The sequence below is a fragment of the Otolemur garnettii genome, unplaced genomic scaffold (assembly GCF_000181295.1).
Source record: "Otolemur garnettii isolate 467f Iridium unplaced genomic scaffold, OtoGar3 scaffold00025, whole genome shotgun sequence".
Classification (NCBI taxonomy): Eukaryota; Metazoa; Chordata; class Mammalia; order Primates; family Galagidae; genus Otolemur; species Otolemur garnettii.
The window spans coordinates 6762948-6785762 of NW_003852420.1; the positions used below are offsets into that span (position 1 = coordinate 6762948).

Below are 22815 nucleotides of genomic sequence, written 5' to 3' on the forward strand. Positions count from 1 at the left end.
GGGAGGAAGTGCAGGAGGGTGGAAGGAAGGGAGGGAGGGAGGGGAGAGAGAAAGGAAAGAGAGGAAGGAAGGAAGGAAGGAAAGAAGGGAGGGAGGGAGGGAGGAAGGAAGGATGGATGGATGGACGAAAGCTGATCACCATTGGAATTATGGGAAAACAGAAACAGGCATTTCAAGACAAAACGGGAAAACTTCAGGTTCCTTGGTCTAGAGGTTTCCAATTTTGACTATGGGAAGATATTACTAAAGAATTATATTTCAGTTCAATGTTTTTAAAAAAAAAAATTATAATTTAACTCTCCAACAACTGAATGATGCTAGAGCAGGGGCCAAACAGTTTCTTTTCAGGAGATGGAGGAAATGCAGAAGGAGTTTCTGTTTGTAGGACAGCAAGACAAGCGTGAAGATAACCAACAACCAGGTGACATTCAGGCCACCAAGTCGAATCAGGTCTGGCTGGGTATGGGGCTGAGAGAGGAACCCACAAACTAAGACTGTGTCCCAGAACCTGGAACCAGCCACAGTCTGTGTAAAATCAAATACACGGCATTTATACCACTTAAGGTAGAGAAGTTGCTTCTTTGAACTTAAAATATTTAATAAAACTTTTGAGCTCTGCTGGAGGGTTTTTCTTTTTTTCTTTTTCGACTCTGAAAATCAAGTGTTTATATTCACTAAGCACATAATTCTTCATAGCAACCATTTATAATACAGCTGATGAAAAATGACCTATTTAAGGATAATACAACTATTATACAGGGAAAGTGGATAGTCCAGATAAGTGTAATGAAGAAAGAATAAAAAGCAGATGATGTGTCTACGCTGATTTAAAGCCTTTAGAGAATTATTCTGCCTCCCCCCAGCTCTCCCCCAATTCTGCTTTGCCTACTAAGACGTGGTTTATGAGTCATCCTTGCAGAGAACTAAAATATAGTGCTCCTGACTAAAAATAGGCAGGAACATTCGATAATAAATCTAGTTTCCTGATATCCTCTTGTCATCATTAAAGAATGATCACTTGGAGAAGTGTCATACTGTGCAATTCTTCCCTTCCCTCACAGGAAGGCTGAAAGAAAATTAGCCATGGGTCCTGCCAGAAGGAAATAAAGTCTATGACATGACAGGCCACACACGGAAAAAAAATGCTGATGTTCAATGCCAGGGACGTGGAGTTCACCTGCGGGAGGAACGGTAAACTTGCTGGTTCATAGGAAAACTATGAAATTTCTTCCTTGCCCTTAAACTAAGAAATGCTACACAGCATCAATGTTTCACTTATGACAGAAATTTAAAAATAGCAATTTGATTAAAGGATCAGAAAAGAAGAGTCTTTCATATTCACTATGATTTCTGCCTCTATAATAAACCATTGGCAAGTTACAGTGTATAAATAAAATGAAATCAGCCATAGAAAGATATCCCCGGTTCCCATTTTAGCATTTCTTTAAAAGTTTATAAAATGAAACATTAGGGGAGCAGTGGAAGAATTTATTCACACCATCTTCACAAAGTAGTTCCCTAAAATGGAGGATTCTAGCTGACAAGGAGACCTGTTGTGATTTTTTCACATCAGTGGAAAACTCCTTCAGGAAAATCTGCATAGGACTGAAAAGTCACATGTTTCTCCTCCAAGAAAAAGCTGTAGATGACAATAACTTCAGGCCTTATTATCACAGACAGCAAGCAGGAAACAGAAGGGAAAATGAAGTGTCCAAGGTTAGTAGTAGAATTAATGAACTTGAACTTAGAAAATGCAGGGAGATTGGGCTTCATGCTCCACTGCTTCCAAAAAATGTCTGTGAGGCACGTCAGATGGGGCATGGGCAGGAATGAAGGGATTCATTTTACAGACCGAAAGCTCTAGAACCCCACGGCTGGCAACTGCTCACCATAGGCAGCAGAATACTCACCAGGCGGCCCTGGATCCACTGCCGGTGATGGCCTCTTCCTCAAACTCACAGCACCGTCCTCTGTAAAGCAAACACACACAGACAAGAGTTTTAGAATTCTCATGGAGAGAGACAGCTCTTCGTATGTCAAAATCAGAATCTATAATGTTTTTTAAAAACACATCAGAAAGACAATAAATTACTGACATTAGGCCAGGCACAGTAGCTCACGCCTATAATCCTATATAGCACTCTGGGAGAGTGAGACAGGTGAAATGCTTGACCTCAGGAGTTCAAGACCTGCCTGACCCAGAGGGAGACCCCATCTCTAAAAATAGGCAGGTGTTGTGGTGGGTGCCTGTAATTGCAGCTACTTGGGAGGCTGAGGCAAGAGGATCACTTGAGCCCAGGAGTTTAAGGTTGCTATGAGCTGTGATGCCACAGCACTCTACTGAGGGCAATAAAGTGAGAGTCTGTCTCAAAAAAAAAAAAATTACTGATATTACTTACAAATAGATGACAAAGACACACAGTCATCAAATCTGAAATATTACTAATATACTCATTGCATAGGGTTTATAGACCCTCTCTACCACGCTGCTAATCCACCACTCAATGTCTTAATCTACTAAAATAATTAAGCAGCAGATGAGCCAAAAAGCTACCTAAAATCTTCTTGAAGCAAATATCATTATCTTTTCTTGATTAGCTGTGAAATGTCCTTAGATGAACTATAATAGTAGCAATCCATTTTATAACAGAATTGCATAAATTTGAAAAAGAGTCATTATCTTATATGTGTGTTTCTGTATTGTCTTTGTTAATAAGTTGCTTGCATCAATTCTGGATTTGACATTAGATTTCTCATTTGAGTGAAATTTAGATTTCAAGATGGGGTAGGAAGAAAAGTTCCTATAAGAACATAGAAGTGGCCTGGTAAGGTGGCTCACGCCTATAATCCTCATACTCTGGGAAGCCAAGGCAAGTGGGTTGCTTTATCTCAGGACTTTGAGACCAACCTCAGCAAAGGCAAGACCCCGTCTCTAAAAATACCCAGGCATCGTGGCGGGCACCTGTATTTGCAGCTACTGTGGAGACTGAAGCAAGAGGATCACTTGAGCCCACAAGAGTTTGAGGTTGCTATAAGCTATGATGATGCCATGGCACTCCACCCAGGGCAAAAAAAAAAAAAAAATGTAAAAGAAGTACATAGAAACAAGAAAAAAGCCCATTTGCATACAGAAAGAGAAGCAATCAATACCCAGGAAAATGATATCTGTAAAGACCAAATTAGAACTTATGAAGGTCACAATCTACAGATGGACAGCACAGTCCTTTAATATAAAGGTTTCAGCTAGACTGTTACCTCCAAGTAACACAAGATTACACTATGAAAAAGAAAGGATCGAATCTGTACCTAAATGGAAAAATACGAAAACAAATTCGCAGGTCATAGTATTAAATTTAAAAATCTAAAGTAGTATAGTATTATGAGTACTATGACCTCATTGTGTTAAAACAAACTTCACTAATCTATATGTAAATAACAGAAATAGCCTTGTTAAAGGCAAACAGCACACCTGGAGGGGTGACAAAAATGCTGAGTGTACCTGCCTCCGGGAAGTGGTACGTGTATTGAAGGGTGTGGGTTTTGATTTTAATTTAGTGCACAAGTGTTATGTAACATTTTAGCATAAAACATACTGCTTTCATAATTGAAACTGGAAAAAAAATCTAATTCACCCAAAACTCTTTCTAGAGAAAAAAAAATACCATTTTGAATACACAGAATTTGAAAATATACAGAACCAAGTACACTGACTTTACTGATTTAGTGAATCCTTTCTAATACCCAAACTCTAAGCGTGGATTGCATCTTCATATATGATCCACCCCAAAACTCTAAAATGTATGTACTGTGATCACTCTCATTTCATAGAAGGGGAAACTGAGAAGCTGAGTGAACATCTGACAATCTCATGTGGTTGGCATTTAAATCCAGGCACCCTGGCCCATGTTTCCCCCCTCACTTCACCTCATTTTCAATATTACATTTCTATTTTTAATTATATTTATTAATATGAGAACTTAAATTCCATGAAGACAGAGATTATGTGTGTATTGAAAACCACTAAGTATCTCCTTAGCACCTACCATGATATCTGGCACATAACAGATGCTCAATAAATCTTTGTTGAACAAATGAATAATTAAGCGGTCCACCAAGAGCTATGTAACTCTTTTATGTCTCTTGGGACTATGAAACAGGCTGAGTTCCAAAAAGGCTCATCAATTAATGATCCTACCGTACCATGCTCCTCATTTTAAGAAACCACTTGGTGTACAAGTCTTTTCTTACTCAAAGACTTTAAAGTCTGGACACGCTTTCCCTTCCCTTCTCTAATTCCCTAGTGACTATCCAGCATAAAGCTGCTGGATTGTTCCAGAAACCTCTCTAATTCTGTGCATAGCTAGGATATTGCAATATTTGCGAAAGCTGATGTTGAAATACTGAACTACAAAGGCGAGCTGCATAAGTAGTTTGTCATGAACTATTAACCTACCAGCATAACACAGGCAAACTACTGTAACAGACTTGGGAAGATGGAACACTACCATATTCACATAGTAACAGGTGAACAAATGCTTCTCCACTTATCAACTTTCTCTTTCAAATATTATTATTCTGGGTGTTGAAGGGCTTGAAGGGACCTTGGTAACAGAGAAACTGCGTGTAAAAGAGAGAGTGCGTCTGCAGTGTTTATGTGTGTCCCTCTGTATATTCTGGTCTTTCAAAAGAAGAACAATATGTACCCATAAGATAGAAGGAAACCTAACAGTTAAATAAAATCCCCAAGTCTAAATATTGCAAGGATGCTCATGTGAACAAAAGCTTTTCATTCGACAAGTATACCTTGACTGTTCAATGGGGGAAAATCGTCTATTCAACACATGACGTGGGGACAACTGGATATTCACATGTGAAAGAATAAAGGTAGACTCCTAATTCACACTGTATGTAAAAATTAGCTCAAAGGGGATTGCGGATCTAAAACTATAAAATCCTTAAAAGAAAATATAACATAGGAGTAAATCTTTGTGACCCTGGGATAGACAATGGCTTTTTAAATAAGGTACCAAAAGTGCAAAGAAGAAAGGAAAAGCACAGATAAATTGGACCTTTTTAAAAACCTTTGTGTATCAAAGTCCAACATCAAAAAAGTGAAAAGATGATTCACAGAACAGGGAAGAATGTTTTGCAAATCCTTTTTCCCATAAGGTACTTTTATCTGGAATGTAAGCCCTCTTCCAACTCGGCAACACAAAGACAAATAACCCAAATTAAACACGGGCAAGTGGCCTGAATAGACATTTCTCCAAAAATATATACAAATACATAAAAAGATGCTCAAATATCAGGGAAATGCAAATCAAAACCACAATGAGATACTACTTCACAACCGCTAGGAAAGCTATAATCAGAAGACAGATGATAACAAGTGTTGATGAGAATCTGGAGAGATTGGAACCTTCCTACACCGCTGATGGGAATATAAAATGATGCAGTCACTTTGGTAAATAGGCTGGAAACTGCTCAAACAGTTCAACATAAACTTTGCATATGACCCTGTAATTCTACTCCCAGGTATGTACCCAAGAGAAATAAAAGCAGATGTCCCTACAAGAAACTGTGTATACGTTTTCGTGCCAGCATTATTTGTAATAACCAAGTGGAAATAGTCCCAATGCCCGTAAACTGATGAACTGATTGACAAAATGCGGTAGCATATCCGTGTAATGGAATATTAGTCAGTAATTAAAAATTGCAACACAGATACCTATGACAATGTGGATGAACTTAAGAAAACGCTTACACGAAGTGAAAGAAGGCAGGCACAAGACCACGTGTTGTATGATCCCATTGATATGAAAAGCTCAGAACAGACAAACCCGCAGAGATGGAAAGCAGACTGGGGGCCCGTAGGATGGAGCATCAGGGAAGGCAGAGACTGCCAGCGGGCCTAGGATCAGACTTGGTGTTGGCTACACAGGCTGCGAATACCGTACTCAGCATCATAGCCTCGTACAGTTTAAGTGAGTGCATTTTATGCTACGTAAATTATATTTTATTAAAGCTAAAGTTTTTAGAAAGGCTTGCATTTCAGTCAGGTTGCCAGAAAATATTAGTCAGCATTTTTCAAAAACAACAAACCACTTAGTCACGTCCTTCAAGAAAACCACAGTAAATGGTAAATACTTCCATTTCTTAAAAATTTGTTATTGTGACTCGCCATGGGATTGCTTGGGATGGAAAACACACCCCACCCATCATTTTTATTACACCCTTACCAAAGAAGAACGTGTGTATGGAACAGCCCTGAAACCACAAGAAAACACGAGTTACATACTGCAAACCATCACTAATGATGCCACGGTGTTTGAGGCAGCCTTATTTCAAAGCAACGGGGAACATTAGCCAAGGTGAACTTTTCCTCATTGGGGGAAAAAAATCTCCAAATATTTGAGGGTGACATTGCCAGGCCTGTTTTAGTGAATCTATATCTGTACTCAGCACAAAAAGAGTAGCATGAAATCCCTCCTCTAGATAATTCAATATTTAGATTCTGTTTTCCAGTGGAGAATAAATGGTCGAGATTGAACCAAAACAGATCATTTTACTCTGATCTACTACTGAACATGGAAATTATTGTTTTGCAAGCAAAGAGAATGTTAGAAAACAGCTGCGTCTGTGGGTTTGTGCAGTGTAACAAGCCACCTCCAACCTGTGGCTTAAATCAATAACCTTCTACCTTCTATTTGGGTCACGCAGTGGTCTCAAGTTCACGAGCGCAGCAAGAGGACAAGTCCGGATGTACGAGAACATCCCAAGCCTCGCTGTGTTGCATTTGCTAATAATACTCATTGGCCAAAGCAAGTCAGTTGAGACCACATTCCAAAGAGGGGTATTGCAGGATGGTACGTGGGAAGTAACATGTATATACAGTGCAAGCGCATTAGCACTAAACCTTCAATTTACAGAAAATCTAGTAATATTATCCCATTACCATAGTTACATGCCACAGTTGTATTTTCTTTTTAAGGAAATATATTTAAGTAGAAAAGATGAGTCATTTGTTCAGGTGAAACACAGATTTGGCCAAATCTATAAAAATGAGTCAGGAATAATCCAAGAACCCAACAGAGTAGGACAATGCTTCTCACACTTTAACACACACGCAAATCACCAAAGTATCTGTTTGAGCAGAGGTGGGAGGTGGGGCCTGAGATCCAGCATTTCTAACCAGCTCTCTGGTGCTTCCACTGGTCCCAGAGGCCTGGCAATCAGAAAAGCTGAGCCCAGTCTTTTACCAGCTGTGCAGTCTCCGGCAATTGACTTCGCCTCTCAGAAAACTTCTTATCTGTGGAATGCAGGTGACGGCAGACGCATTTCAGAAGTGGGGGTCAGAATGAAATGAGAGGAGGGATGCAGGGCACCCTGCACCCAGAGGGAGCGATTCCTGCTTCATTCTCTTTCATGGTTAGTGACGTCCACAAAAGCTCTCAAATGGAATTGAAGGTTAAAAAAGAAAAATACGTGGGCCAAAAGAGCATCAGGTTAGCCTACGTAGTATGGTGTCCCGACGTCGTAAGTCATCGACTCTTGGAAGCAAGCTTCACCAATGTAGTCGCACTTCCCTTCACATAGGCGTTTATACCTGTCTGCCTGTGTCCTTCAGATTCACTGTACGGATATTTACCGAGCACCCTCTGTATGCTGCTTTGGGGATATGGCAGGGAATAAAACAGACAAAAATCCCAGAACTCACCGAGCTCACACCCTCTAATCCTCCCAGTCTCCCAACCTTCTCCAGTATACTCACTGCCCTAGGAGCGGCAGTCCCCGGCCTGCCCTGGCCCTTGTGTGTTTACCTGACTCCAGGGTGATCTTTTAAAGTTTGAGTTGGTTGTTAACTATTTTTCAAAACTGAGGAATTTCACATAGATATCCGGATTCCAGTTTCTCCAGGAAATCCGGACAGTTTAGAAACAGAACCCTGAGGATCACACGTACGTCCCCCCAGCCAGCCCCCTCAGCTGGTCTCCTCTCACCCACCCCTGACCTTAGTGATCCCCCAGTGAAAGGGCCCATCAGTGACACTTATAAGTGAGGGAGAAGGGAATTCCAACTTCCCATGTCATATTCTTTGCTGTCTTACAGTAGATGCCCAGCAGGAGGGCTATTTGGCCTTTCACTCATCCTTCCTGAAACTAAAAGGGCCAGTTTGAGAAACCATTCTAAACCCAGCCTAGAAAACGTACAGCCCCTGTATTTGTCATTGAAAGTGGCTAACCAGCTCTAAACTGCAACACCAAGGGCTCTTTATAGGAGCTCGTTACGAGTTATTTTATGAATGCTAATTTTTTCTCTAAATGAGGGAAAATGGCTTTACAATTACCAGCCTGTATTCTTTTGCCTGTTTTTTTTTCCATGTACTTGTTTTCTATAGCCACAATATAAATTGCCATAGATGTGGCGATTTACACATTTCTTAGCTCACAGTTCTGTAGGTCAGAAGTCTGAACACAGTCGCTGGGCTCTTTGAAGGCTAAAATGAAGGCTTCACTCCTTTCTGAAGACTCAGAAGAATAACCTCTATCAAAGGTCAGTCAAACTGCTAGCCAGTTGTACTTCTTTGTGGTTATATTCTTACAGGTACAACTGAGGACCTGTTTCCTTGTTGGATATCACCTGGGGGCCACTCTCAGCTCCGAGATGACACCCACGATCCTTACCACATGGTCCCCACCATCTTCAGAGACAGTGATGGAGAATCACCCTTACACGGACTCTCTCTCCACCAAGGACAAACTCTCATTTTTAAAGTCATCTGCGCTGTGTAACATAACCTAATCATAGAAGTGATGTGCCATCACAGTCCTGTTCTCGGATCATACAGGTGTGTACAGCAGGGGTCAGGAGTCTTGAGGACCAGCTCAGGATTCTGCCTGCTACCTCTAAGGAGCATACATTTGTAGCTCAGGTTCAGATCTGAGGTTATGTCCAAGAAAAACTAAATGACCAGCAGGAAAGCTAAATAAAAATTAATACCAGACAATATATTTACAATTCCCTCATTTATCACTAGAGTAGTTAATGTTCTTGGAAGTCCATTATCTAACCCTAAGAAGGCATATACTCTACCAAATTCTAAATCTATATGCTAGGTCTCCCTCCTTTACCTTAAGCTAAACCTCATGAAATTAGATGCCTAGAAAATTGATAGTCTTTTAAAGAACCAAGTACCTAGAAGGACCAAAAATTGCCTTGTTTTGTTAAGACAAAGTATCCAATTAGCACTATGGGCTGAGCTTTAAGGTTAATTATATTTTCAACACGGTATTTGGAACTTACACAGAGGCAACACATGCACCACCACACTGTTTAAACTAAATTACAAAGCTAATTAAAGTCCTGCTTCATATATCCACTAGCATGTGGCCTAACAGTTAAGATGTTTTATAAAAAAAGACAAACGAGAATTCTTAAGAAATCTCCCTTCAAAACCACATTGGGTTAGACAGCAAAACTGTCATGTTCAGAAGAAGCAAAGTAGAGAATAAAAACAGCTACCACTTAACGAGAAATGACTCTACCCAGGTATAAATCTCATTGCTTTACGTATATTAACTCATCATCTCTCACTGAACTCTATGAAACAGACACTTTTTACGGGTGAAGGGACTCAGGCATAGAGTGGTCATATCACTTATTCAGAGTCACATGAGAAGGAAGCAAAGGAATATGAATTCAAATCCTGACCCAATGACTTCAGGACCCTTCCTCCTACAAACTACAACCGCCCGTGCACCCACCTGCACTTCCACACTGTAAAATAAGGGCTAGTTCTGCATCTGTTATACACCACAAGGTGGTAGCAAGCCCATACATACTACAAACAGAACTTGCTCACGTCCACAGCCAAAGGATCAGTGGGAGCCTACAGCCCTGTAAAAGGGTATATTGCTGTAATTTGCATAAAAATACCCTATGTACCAGTGGCACCACTGTTCAAGCAAGTGTATGAAAAGTTCTTTCAAAAACTTAAAGAATATTGGGATTCCTCTCCCCCCCCCCATGTCTTCTTTTAGAAGAGAGAGGAAAAATGGAATTAATTCCTTCTTTTTCTTTTCCAATTCCTCCAAGCCTTCTTCTGTTGCGCTCCATTTTGAAATTAAAAAAAAAGAAAGAAAGAAAAAATGGAAACACAGCAAAAGCTAATACTAGAAGCAAACAAGAAAAAACACTGGATCCCTTTCCTCCTGGAGAAGAAGGTGGACCTTCCTCTAGGGGAGGAGAAACCTCCTTGAGCCTTTCCCATCTGGCCACAGCAGCAGCAGCAGCCTGGCACCAGTGCTGCCACCACAGACAGCACAGACCCCAGGAAACCCATACTTAACAGTTGTAGTCATAGGTCACTGGAGGTGGAGTTAGGGTGGGGGACACAGCAGTAAATCTTGACATTTGCTTTAAAGGCCCAGTTACTTCAGTCACTCATTAGCACAACTATGAATAGGTTGGACAAGTCCGTGGGCCAGATGACATTTTCTCGGTGATTTTTCCTGGTATTTGGAAGGTGGTGACCAATGACGGGTAGCATGCCAGAGCCCTATGTCTAAGGAGGTGACAGACAAGAACTAAACCTGACCAGTCCTCTTCATGTTCTCCTGTGGGTCAATCTCATCTCCAGCAGAGACCACAGAAATGTAAATTCATGTTGTCAGGGAAGCCTCCCTTAAGTCTGATGTTTGGGGTCTCGATTTTCACAGGGTTTTATTTGTTAGAACATCTCATGCTATATCATTTGAGTTAGCCATGCGTGGCAGCCAGGACACTCAAATGTGATTGAGATGTGACATCAACCTCGAGGGCCTTGGAACGTTCAAGCAGGGTCTTAGTTTCAGAAACCTGGATGTGTGCCAACCCAGGTAATTATTCTCTGCCTACCTAATTTCCCCAGGCAATTTTAATTGAAAAAACGGTATTATATTTTACCTCAGTTCTAACCTGCTCGGAAGCGCCCCTGTGTCCTGTTTCCTCCCTTCATCGTAAGCTAACTGAGCTGGTTTCTTTTTGAGACTGAAGTTGAAAGAAAAAAGTTTCTGAAGCTCCCAAGGGGAGAAATATCAGATAAATATGAGCCATTTAATTAGTCTCAAACCAGTGTGCTGAATACCCCTGGCAGTGGCTGCAAGATACCCGTCCTTTGCTGCCTAACCTTATGAAAAGTTTCTTTTGTGGACAGAAATACAAAGGTTTTCTTACTGAAAAAACTGACCAAAAAAAAAGGCAAGAGGAGAAAAGTGGGAGAGGGCCGCTGTGATAACTTTCCTTTACTGAAATGACTTTTTTTTTTAAAGGAACTACTCTCATGCTTATTTCCAAATAATGTGATTTAGAGTTAGCAGAACAAAATACACTATTGAGCATAAAAATATATAAAGTTCAATGAAAACGCAAAAGAATTACGTTTTCTCATTACCCCCAATAAACATGCCCTGATACAACTACTGTGTCCAACGGAATGAAAGTGACACCTATAATTTTAAACTTTCTATGTACACCATTAAACGGGTAAAAAGAAGGATGGACTAGTTAACACTCAACACTCACAAGGAAAGAACTATCGATAACACAGTAACCTGGATCACTCTCAAGGGAATTTTGCTCAGTGACACAAACTAATTTTAAATGTTACATAACTAAGTGATTCCATTTATATGACATTCTTGAAATGACAAAATTATATAGGTGGAGATTAGTGAGTCCCTGGGGTTAGGGAGAAGAGGAACAGGGGGGTGCCTGTAGCTATAGAAGGGTGGTATAGGGATCTTAGGGATGGAACTCTGAATCTCAGCTGTGGTGGTGTCATAGGAATCTACACAGGTGATTAAACTGCATAGAATTAAACATACATATATACTCAAAAGAGTGCATGTAAAATAAACAAAATCTGAATAATGTGAAAAGATTACATAAATGTCAATTTTGTGGTTGTGCTATGGCACCCTAATTTTGTAAGATGTTACCAGTGGGGAAAATTGAGAAAAGGACATATGGAATATCCCTGTACTATGTTTTACAAAAACATATGAAAGTATAATAACCTCAAAATTCAACGTTAAAAAAGGTAGGCCAGGCACGGACGCTCACACCTATAATCCCAGCATTCCAAGAAGGGCAGACTGCTTGAAGTCAGCCTGAGCAACAGTGAGACCTTGTCTCTACTAAAAATAGAAACATTAGCTAGGCATTGTGGTGGGTACCTGTAGTCCAGCTACTCAGGAGGCTGACACACCAGGACTGTCTGAGCCCCAGAGTGTGAGGTTGCTGTGAGCTTTGACACCATGGCACTCAACCAAGTGCGACTATGACTCTGTCTCAAAAAACAAAAATTAAATTTTGATAATATGTTTCTTGACTTATGAGAGGGTTACATTACATCTGGACAAACCCATGGTTAAGTTAAAAATATGGTAATTTGAAAATACACCTAACCCAACCTGCTGTATATCACAGCTTAGCCTCGCCTGCCTTAAGTGTGCTCAGAACACTGACGTGAGCCTCAAGTTGGGCACAATCATCTAACACAAAGCCTATTTCACAATGAAGTACTGAATTACTCATGGTGGTCTGCCTGTGATTACGTGTCCGACCTGGAGCTGCACTCAGTGCCGCAGCCTGACATTGCAAGGGTGTCTTATCACAAGTGTTAGCCAGGGAAACTATCAAATTCAAGGTTTGAAAAGTAGATTCTACTGAATGCACATCGCTTTCACTCCATGGCAAAGTTAAAAAGTCCTGAGTAGAGCCTTCATGAGTCAAGGCCTACCTGTATTTTATTTAACCCAGGATACACACAATTTTCTCATATATATACTCAGTATACATGTAATTGCTATGAAAATTACTGAGACATTGTCAATATTTACTTTCATTCCAAATCTTTGGAATCCATTGTGTAGTTTACTGCAACACAATTCAAATTAGCCACATACCAAGGGGCTAATTCCCCAATTCTGTACAGTGGCACGTTCTCTCAAACATGACATGCCCCTTTACCTTCTGAAAGTCTCTTGAAGACCTGGTTCATAACGAAAGACTTAGACTTGGAGTCTGGATGGTCGCTGGAAAAATATGATCTGGCTTGAAGAAGGAATTTCACAATTGGTGCCAACTTGAACCTGCTTTGAACTAGAGTTCCAAAAAACAGTAGCTAATTTCTATTTAAAAAGACTTCTAGTATCTTCTAAGAAATAACACTTAAATAGAGTTTCAGGAACTATAGACTATAGCGTCTTCACTGGGCCCATGGTCTAAGATTTTGACTATTTTTGAACCTTTGCAACTTGGGATGTTCTTTATTTCTCTCTTTGCTGTCCTACTTCCCCATGGCAACTATAAGTTGAATTATTAAAATAAAAAAGCCTCGTGGGTTTGTTGCTCAGAGCCATGCAACTGTGAGACTCAATTTTCTCCTAAAGGCAGTCATAGGGACAAAAAACAAGTGACCAAGCGTGTGATGGCAGGTTTTTAAAAAATATATATTAAATTGGGCCAAACTCTTGGGATTCTGAAAAGTAAAACTGGGAATGACTCTTAGACCAGATCTGAGAAGACCGTCCAGGGCTCCCCTAAAAGCCCTGTTCAATTGCCATCCTTGCAAGTGACAGGGAGATGGAAAAAAAAAAAAAAAAAAAAACACTATTCCCAAATGGAGCCTTGGGAATATAAAGAGACCAGGTTAGAGAGTGAGAGAGACCTATCTTTGAGAATAAAAGTCAATTAACTTCTCCTGGACCTAGTTTCCTTGTTTGTAAAGCAGCAAAATTATCTACCTCACTCATGTTGTAAAGTGAAAAGGAATAATACACAGAAATCGCCTATCATGCTCCTGCAACTCAGAGTGGGTATTCAGTTACGATCCTCTCCTTTATTTCTGCATTCAACCAGCTATGCATGGAGAGAAAATGGCTGTGCAAATTAAACTAAGAATAGTAACACGGGACACTCAGGAGCTGCTGCTCTAGAGTAACGCCAGAGAGAAAAACATTCCAATTTAATCTGCTGCGATTTGCTCCTAATCTGCTGCTAGGAAGCTGGTTTCGTGACCAATCTAGGTTTACAGCGCTCATCAGCAGGGCAATACACCTGAGGCAGAGGACCCAAAATGATCTTTACAAAAGTAGAATAGGGCTGGTCTTATCGGAGAATCAGGACCTCGAGAACCTTCACATATTCTCATTCTTCAAAAATATAAAATGCATCTTCCAGCCAACAAGTAAGAAGAGAAAAAGAGGATTGTATAGCTGACTAGAATGTCCTACTAGAATGAACAGTTCTAGAGTTCTCTTGTTAGGACTTACCTAAGTTGGGATTGATATTCATGTTTGTCAGGTATTTCTTTCACCACAGACAATTGGTCCACCATCTGTTCCATGAGACATTACCTCCTGAGCTGGCCCACTAGGGCAGGTACAACAATAGCTTGGCTTTTATTGATAGAACTGAACTCTACCAACTCTTCAGGGCCCAGAACACAGCTGCTGATGCTGGAGCCCTAAGATAGGTACCACATTGAAAAGAAAGGTGCAAATGCACAGCCTATAGTAACTGGTATGGAAAACAGCCTGCTCTGATTTTGTTTCCTTTTCATATCTATTTGGTTGTATAATGGAACTAAAAAGGAGCTGATTTATCGACAGTTTGAACGTGCAGGACAAGATCCCAGCCTTTGTCAATATCAGTACCACTGAGCTAGGCTAGCCATCCAGGACAGCCCCACTAAGGGTATGAAACAGCTTCTGGGGGAATTCTGGAAAGCCCCCCACCCACTACTACTTCTGACATCAATGTCAAAGCCGGTCATGCTATGAGTAGAATCTGAAGCAGAACAAAGTCACTTTAGGAAACCAAAGCAACCAAAGTAAACTAAAATGGAGAACTAAGACTCAGATATGCTCACCCCACTTAGGACACTCAAGCCACACCAATGCCTGAAAATAGAGGTGTAACTGGTTTTAGTGATCCAGAGAAGTAATTCTTTATTGTTATTGCTTTAATTGACATGCAGTGAAATTCACTCTCTTTGATGTATGGTTCTGTGAGTTTGACAAATGCATACAGTTATGTTAACACTACCACACAATCACAGTAAAATAGTGTACCCCCAAACTCCCTCATGCCTTGTAGTCAGCCCCCTCCCAATCCCCACCAACCACAATCTGTGTTCTATTCCTGTAACATTCCCCTTACTGTACGGAATCATATAGTTTGTGACCTGTCAAGTCCGACTCCAGCTCCTTCTACTTTGCACAACACATTTTGGAATTCATCTCTGTCGATGCATCCATCAATAGTTCACTCCTTTTCACTGTTGTGTAGTATTTCACTGCATGGACATACCACACTGTCTTTTCATTCCCTAGATGAAAAACATCTGGGCTGTCTCCAGTTTCTCATAACCATAAATAAGGCTACTCTAAATATCTGTGTTCAGCTCTGGTTGACATAAAAGTTTCCATTTCACTCAGGTAAATACACACAGCACAGCGTGTGGCACAGCAAGCTTATACGTATGTGAGTGTATGTTTAACACAATGAAAAACTGCCAAGCTGGCTTTCCGAGTGGCTGCACCATTTTGCTTTCCCACCAAAAATGCAGGAGAAGCCAAATTGCTCTGTATCCTCACCCACTTGGTACTGCCCAGTCTTTTTCTTCTTATTTTAGCTATTGTCATAGGGGCATGAGGGCATCTCCCTATGATTTAAAAATCAAGAGTCTTTGATAGCTGTTGAATACCATATTGCCATATGTTTCTAAGGTTGAATGGCTAATACATTATTATCTGTCTTTGGAGATAAGGCAACAAGCTCAGTTAACAACATGCAGAAGAGGATCTTCTAGTTCTAGGACAAGTTTTCATGTATGTATTTAACATCTATATATAATAATAATGCATCAGTAATAATAGTAATCACAATAAATTCCCATGTAACAATAAGAAATAATTCTAATAGGTACATAACATTTATTAGTATAAAAATCATATATTACTGATAACTTCAGAAAAGCATATGAAATTGTATATATACAGTATTACACACACATACCAGCAATTTGCCAAGCATATTCATAGTTTAAGTTTAATCACAAAAGGAAGAGTCTCTAATATTTTAGAAAACTGAAACTCAAAATCATACCAGCAACAACAGGTTTACCTAAATTAATGATATAATTACAAATTTTTTGCTTTTCCAAGGAAGATCTCCATTTTTTAACAATTCATTGACTTTTATGGTTACTCTTTGTACGTTAAGAAAACTAAATACAGTAAAACTTCCTTGGCTGACCACCTCTCTACACCGGCCTCCTCCTTTCCCTAATGTGCATAGACGGGGCCGGCACCACAGGTACCTGTCAGTACAGGAGGTCTAGCTCCTGTAGGTACACTGACCCCCTCTGCATGCTGATCAGTCTGTTATAGTTCCCTGGGTAGTCAGCTTACATTGGTTCCACTGTCCGTGGTTTAGAATCTTTACATGTCTGATTTCTTACCACTTCGTTGTCAATATTTACCAGTTTTCTGCAGCTGAGGATTATTTTCTGTATTCCTTATCTATTCCCATAGATGGAACAGGAAATTAAATGTCTTCTCATGAAAAATTGTTATTCAAAAAATATTTATTACATTCCTAGCAAGCTGGAGGGAGGGGTCGTAGTTACTATTTTAGATAAAGGGACTCAGGAAGATTGTCTCTAATGAAGTGACATATGAACACAGAAGTGGGAGAAGTGAAGGCACCGGGCTTATGAAGATGGGGAGGAAGAGGATTCCAGGGAGTGGGACCAACAGGTGCAAAGACCCTGAGGGGAGTGTGTGTTTGCAAGGTTGAAGGGACTGACCTAGCTGGAACACTGCAGGTGAGCCAGGAGGACACTAGAAGGAGATGAAAACAGAAAGGTAAATGGGGCCAGGCATGGTGGCTCATGCCTGTAATTCTAGTACTCTGGGAGGCCGAGGCAGGGGGATTGCCCTGAGCTCAGAGGTTCCAGACCAGCCTGAGCCAGAGTGAGACCCGGTCTCTACCAAAAAAAGCTGGGTGTTGTGGTGGGCACCTATAGTCCCAGCTATTTGGGAGGCTGAGGCAAGAGAATTGCTTAAGCCCAAGAATTGGAGTTTGCTGTGAGCTATGATGTCACCGCACTCTACAGAGGGCTACAAAGTGATGTCACCCACTCTACAGAGGGCTACTCTGTCTAAATAAATAGATAAATAAGGTAAATGGAACCAAACTATGCAAAGCCATTGATGAGATCCAATTTTCATACTAAAGGGGAAGCAATCAGAATTTTTTATTTGTTTGTTTTTCAGGTTTCTTTTGAGATAGTCTCTCTCTGTCACCCGGGGTACAGTGCCGTGGTGTCATAGATCACAGCAACCTCAAATCTTTGGGCTTAAGTGATCCTCTGCCTGCCCAAGTAGCTGGGACTACAGGTGCCTGCCACAATGCCCAGCTATTTTTTAGAGATGAGGGCCTCACTCTTGCTCAAGTTGGCCTCAAACCCATGAACTCAGGTAATCCACCTGTCTCAGCCTCCCAGAGTGCTAGGATCACAGGCATGAGCCACCGCACCTGGCCAATTAGAATGTTTTAAGCACAGAGCTATATGGTCTGACCTAAGTTTTAAAGAAATACTTTGTTTGCTGTTTGGAAAATGACTGCAGCAGGGTAAAGGTGAAACAGAGAAACCAGTTACAGGCTACTGAAAAGGTCCAGATGAGTGATGACAGTGGCTTGGTCTACACTGGTAACAGATAACACTGGGAAAAGCTGTTGGATTCAGGACACATTATGAAGACACACAGAGACAACTGCATTGGCTGATGGAATGCCTGTGGTGTGCAAGACAAGAAAATGACTTCAAAGTTGAAAACTAACACCAAAAATGTAAAAGAAATAATCACTTAAGAATCACTGGATACGCTTTAACAAGGATCATGAAAAATCCAAAACACAGTGATAAATTGACGAGCTGGTGTCCAATTTTTTGAGAGTCAAGAGTGAAGACAGGAAACTGAGACCGTCATTTTCAATAACTAACTTTGGGAACATCCTGTCATCACTGAAGGAAAGCCATTGAGAATTCTGAATAAAGATCAAAATCAGAAGAACATCCCTCTCTTCTACCCTTAATGACTTTGATGTAATATATTCCCCATCAGCTACTGCGGGCAGAGTTTGACAGGAATCAGCCAGATGAATGGATTAACACCATATAAACAGGTTGATTGAAATGTAAATAGATGAAAATTAATGCATGAACCAACGTGCAAAGAGAGATAAGACTCAGAATAAGCAGAATTTCAAAGTTTTCATATACTATATCAATTGTCTGAAATAATAAAAGTCTGGACAACCTAGAGCTTAGAATACAAATTTGTATTCATTGCTCTCAGAAAATAAAGGATGCTGTCAAGATCAAAGCCATCTGTTATGAAGATAACCTAATATTTCAAGACTGAGAATTGAGATTTTAAAGGAATTCAAGATGATTCTGAAAAACTAGAAAGACAGATTGTAAATGGTGCTGGACAACTTTCCCCAGATCTCGGTGTCCTCATCATCTGAGGTCCACAGGTGACAGAAACAATCCCTGCCATGCTGACATGGTTCCCAGGACCCCATCAGAGATGGGGAAATAGAAAAAGACAATTTGGAATCAAGTATTCAAAACACTGCCATTGGGGTTTATGCTGAAAGTTACCTTACATGGTGTTTTCACACCTGACAGTGTTTAATAAATATTTGTTGAATGGATGAAGGAATCATGCTTTCCACCACTGCTGGGATGGAACAGGGAAGGAAGAAGGCAAATTCAGGCCAAGAGCAGTGGCTCATGCCTGTAATCTAGCACTCTGGGAGGCTGAGGTGGGTAGACCGCTTGAGTTCAGGAGATGGAGACCAGCCTGAGCAAGAGCAAGACCCTATCTCTACTAAAAAGAGAAAAACTAGCCAGGTATGGCAGGCACCTGTAGTCCCAGCTATTAGGAAGGCTCAGGCAAGTGGATGACTTGTGCCTAAGAGTTCACGGTTGCTGTGAGCTATGACATCACAGCATTCTCCCCAAGGCACAGAGTGAGACTCTGTCTCCAAAAAAAAAAAAAAAAAAGTAAACACACACCTCAGTTTCTCCATCCTTTTTTCCCCAAGGACAGTCAAATGTGCTTCCCTACTTAGGATTCTGGGGGTTTTGTCAAGATGACTTGGTGTTATAATCCTGAAACCTATAGCATTAAAACAAATAAATAAAAAGAGTAGAGACTATTTTTAAATTTCTTAGAAAAATAAAATTACTTTAACATTGAACAACACCTTACCCACTGGTAACGTCTCTTCCTGCCCCTCGAACCACAGAAGAGTAGAAAACAACCATATCTAAGTGCTTTGGAAATCCTCGTCCCTGAAATCACAGGCCACGTAACATCCCTCTTGACTTTGAGGATTCACCAAAGGTGAAATAAGGGTCAAAACAGCCTTCTACTATTTTCAGAGATGGCCTTCAAGGAAGAGAAATATGAAGTTAAATCAAAATTTGGGAGTGCAGTGCTATGCTGGCAACAGAACTCATGGCCCGTTCTTCAGTTCCTGTCCACTGACAGGCTGTCTCCTCCGCTCCTCACAATTAGAGCACAGTGTGAATCTCCCCATCTCTGGATCTGAGACAGTCTAAAGACAAGTGAGTGACCCAAACATCCCATTAATATGACTACACAGCCACATCACAGTATTCATTCCAAGTTAAGAACCATAACTCTATTTAATAGCACAAAGCCCTACATTTATTTGCATCTTACAAGTGATCATTCAGGAGATGAAGCAGCTGGCTAACTCCTCTTGACCTTATTTAATTTGCTATTCTCCTTTCACATTAGTTCTGCTGCAGAAACCGGACTGCAGTTTCTTTTCGATAACTCCCTGACAACTTAGCACTTACAAAATAAATTTACTTGGTTGATGCCGTGTATTCCGGGAAGAAAGAAAGCCAATAATTGTGATGCCATTTAACAGATACGATCCTTCTTTTTTTTCTTTTATTTTTACAGCAAGATACATATTGACCAAAAGTTCACTGTGTGATTTTTCTTTTGTTTCGATTCTTTTTTAATTGTATTTATTTGGGGAGAGTGGAATGTGTTTTAGAGAAAGATGCTTCTGAGATCAAACGTTGCTTTTAAGTGCTGACTTAAGGTTAAGAGAAAGTTGAGTTTAAATGATATAAAAACTTTATCTTAGTTATGCCCCTGAGATGCCACCTGGAAAGATCTAACGTGTTTGCCACAGGAATTCTGCTAATTTACTCAATGCAGGGTCCTTTTGCTGAGAAAAGGCAATTCTCAGATAAGGAAATTCCCCTCATCCAGTATAAGGTTTTATTTTATTTCTGTTTAGAGACAAGGAAGTTTGATTTAAACCTCTCCAGGAAATTCCTATACAGGTCTCAGGGCGATCTAGACTACTTTTGTCCAATAGAAATAAAATGTGAGCCATGGGCATAACTTTACATTTTTTTATTTGCCACATTAAAAAAAGTAAAAATAAGTCAAATCAATTTTTAAAATCTTTTCAGTAACTTTCTATATCCAACACATTATTTCAGTAAATATTCCACATGCAGAAACTATTAATGTGCTATTTTACATTTTTTTCATACTTAATCTTTGAAATCTGATGCATATTTTATACTCGCAGGCACAACTTGGGCTGGCCCCATGTTGAGGACAAAATAGGCACGTGGGGCAAGTAGTGTCCACATTGGACAGAACAGGTCCTGGAGAGACTCTGTGGAATTGATCAATGGGATAATGAGTGAGCTGTGGATTGCAGAAGCAAAGGCTCTCAGTTACAAGGTGATTGGAAGATAGAGGACCTGAAAGGACCCTACAGTTCTTGACCTGGAAGCACCTAGAAATTCTAAGTTTAGGTTATTGTTATATAAGAACTTAGCTCTCCAGCAATCATTACACCCCAGGCTTGTTTCACTCATTATCACTTCAGTGTGCCAAGAGCTCTGTAAAGAAATTCTTCCTGTGTTGCATTTGTTAAAAAAAAAAAAATTAACCTACTAGTTTTATTACTACTCTGTGCACCTTGCTTTCTTAACATCTGATCTTCCCTGAAACCTCCCTGTTTTGTAAGCTATACCTCATTGATGAAGTTCAAGTTTAAATGCAATGCAGAACTCTAGCTCTCATCTTGAAATCTAATCATGAGTTATATCTCGAGATGTTTTCTCTAATAACACCTCTACTTACTGAAAACCTATGTACCAATTACTCTGTGAGGCACTTCATAATCATGAGCTCCAACCTACCAAAGATGGGCGTTGTTGCCCTCATTAAGTAGACTAAACTGAGGCTGGGAGAGGTTAATAACCTGCCCAAGGTCACAAGAGAAGCTCTGGCTAGCCCTGACCTCCATGACTTTCCTTCTTTGCCTTGGTTGTTATTCAACCAAGGCAATGTCTTTGCATTCCCAAATGCAGGTGTCTTTGCATAGGCTGAATTCTGAACACTGATTCCTACTTTCTTCCTCTGGGAACAGAAACCAGCAAGAAAGCAACAACCATCTGTCACTACTGAGCTTTCATGGAGCAGAGGAAAAACTTTTCTCCATCTAAAGTCCAAGATAAAGAAATTCGCTGAGTACCACCCACATTACACAGTCCTCCCACCCAGGGTCCATTTACATGCCCAACAGTCATTTTAATTGCAAAGTAGAGGTCACCCCTGATAATATGGCCCTCCTATTCCATTCTCAGAGCACTCTGGTCCCCAAAGTCATTAGTGCAAACCAGTTTCAATTTCTTTTGACTCTGCCTGCACAGAGATTTCTCTGTAGGGACCTCTGCTATAACGAGCTTCTGCTCCCCACACATGGACTGTTGCTAAGGAGAGAGTTCTCCCTCTGTAATTACTACAGTACCTGAAATTCTTTTGTAATCTTTACCAGTCTTTTCCTTGGCATCAGAAGCTTCTTCCTGCTTAAAACTGTAACCTCTGCTCTTTGCACCCCTAAGCAAAGTTCCACTGCTTCCATTTGAAGTCATAAACAGCGGAATTCCTCCTACGATTGCAAATTCAGATTTTCGGGGCCCTCCAAGCTTTGAGGAGCCCTTCCTGGATAACTGTGAGTTTGGGTAAAGACACAGCAACTTAGATGTCCTCAAACCAGACTAGAAATCCAAGAATTTCCTCCTTTCCTACAACTCTCCATTCCACCTGATTTGGAGACAGTAGCCTCCCAGTAACCATGTCAGTATGAAATGGTTGTCCACATCACAAAAGTTTTCAGGCTAACTTTATCTCCAAAATCACTCCCACACCCCACACCCTGCAAAGCAGTCAACCCCTGCCCCAGGCACAGTTTCATACCCATAGTCAAGCAAGATGGACCCTGAAGCAAGCTGTCTGAGTTCTCTAGGGAAACAGAACCAATACAATCTATAGACATGCGTATAAGAGGAGACTTATTCCAAGAATTGGCTCATACAGTTATAGAGGCCAAGAAGTCCCACAGTCTGCTGGCTGCAAGCTGGAGGACCTGAAATGTCGGTGATGTAATTCAGTATGAATCCAAAGCTAGGGGGCAGAAAGGCCTGATGATGTCCCAGGCTGAGTCAGAAAGCCCAAGAACCAGGAGCACCAATGTCCAGAGGCAGGAGAAGATGGATGTCTCAGCTCAGTAGAGAGACAACACTTCATACTTACTCTACCCTCTGGTTCTAGTCCAGCCCTCCCCGAATTGCCCATTATGGGCACCTGCACTGGTGAGGACACACGTCTTCACTCAGTCTACCAAAGC

At 40.7% G+C, this 22815-nt stretch overlaps 1 protein-coding gene across 1 annotated transcript in view; it reads right to left on the reverse strand.

Annotated features, from left to right (window-relative positions):
* The window catches only part of PLCB4 (phospholipase C beta 4), a 402004-nt gene that overhangs the window by 247635 nt on the left and 131554 nt on the right, over positions 1-22815 (reverse strand). The window contains exon 2 of the mRNA XM_003788017.1: positions 1911-1970. The gene's annotated coding sequence lies outside the window, so the exon portion shown is untranslated. The remainder of the gene's footprint in view (positions 1-1910; positions 1971-22815) is intronic.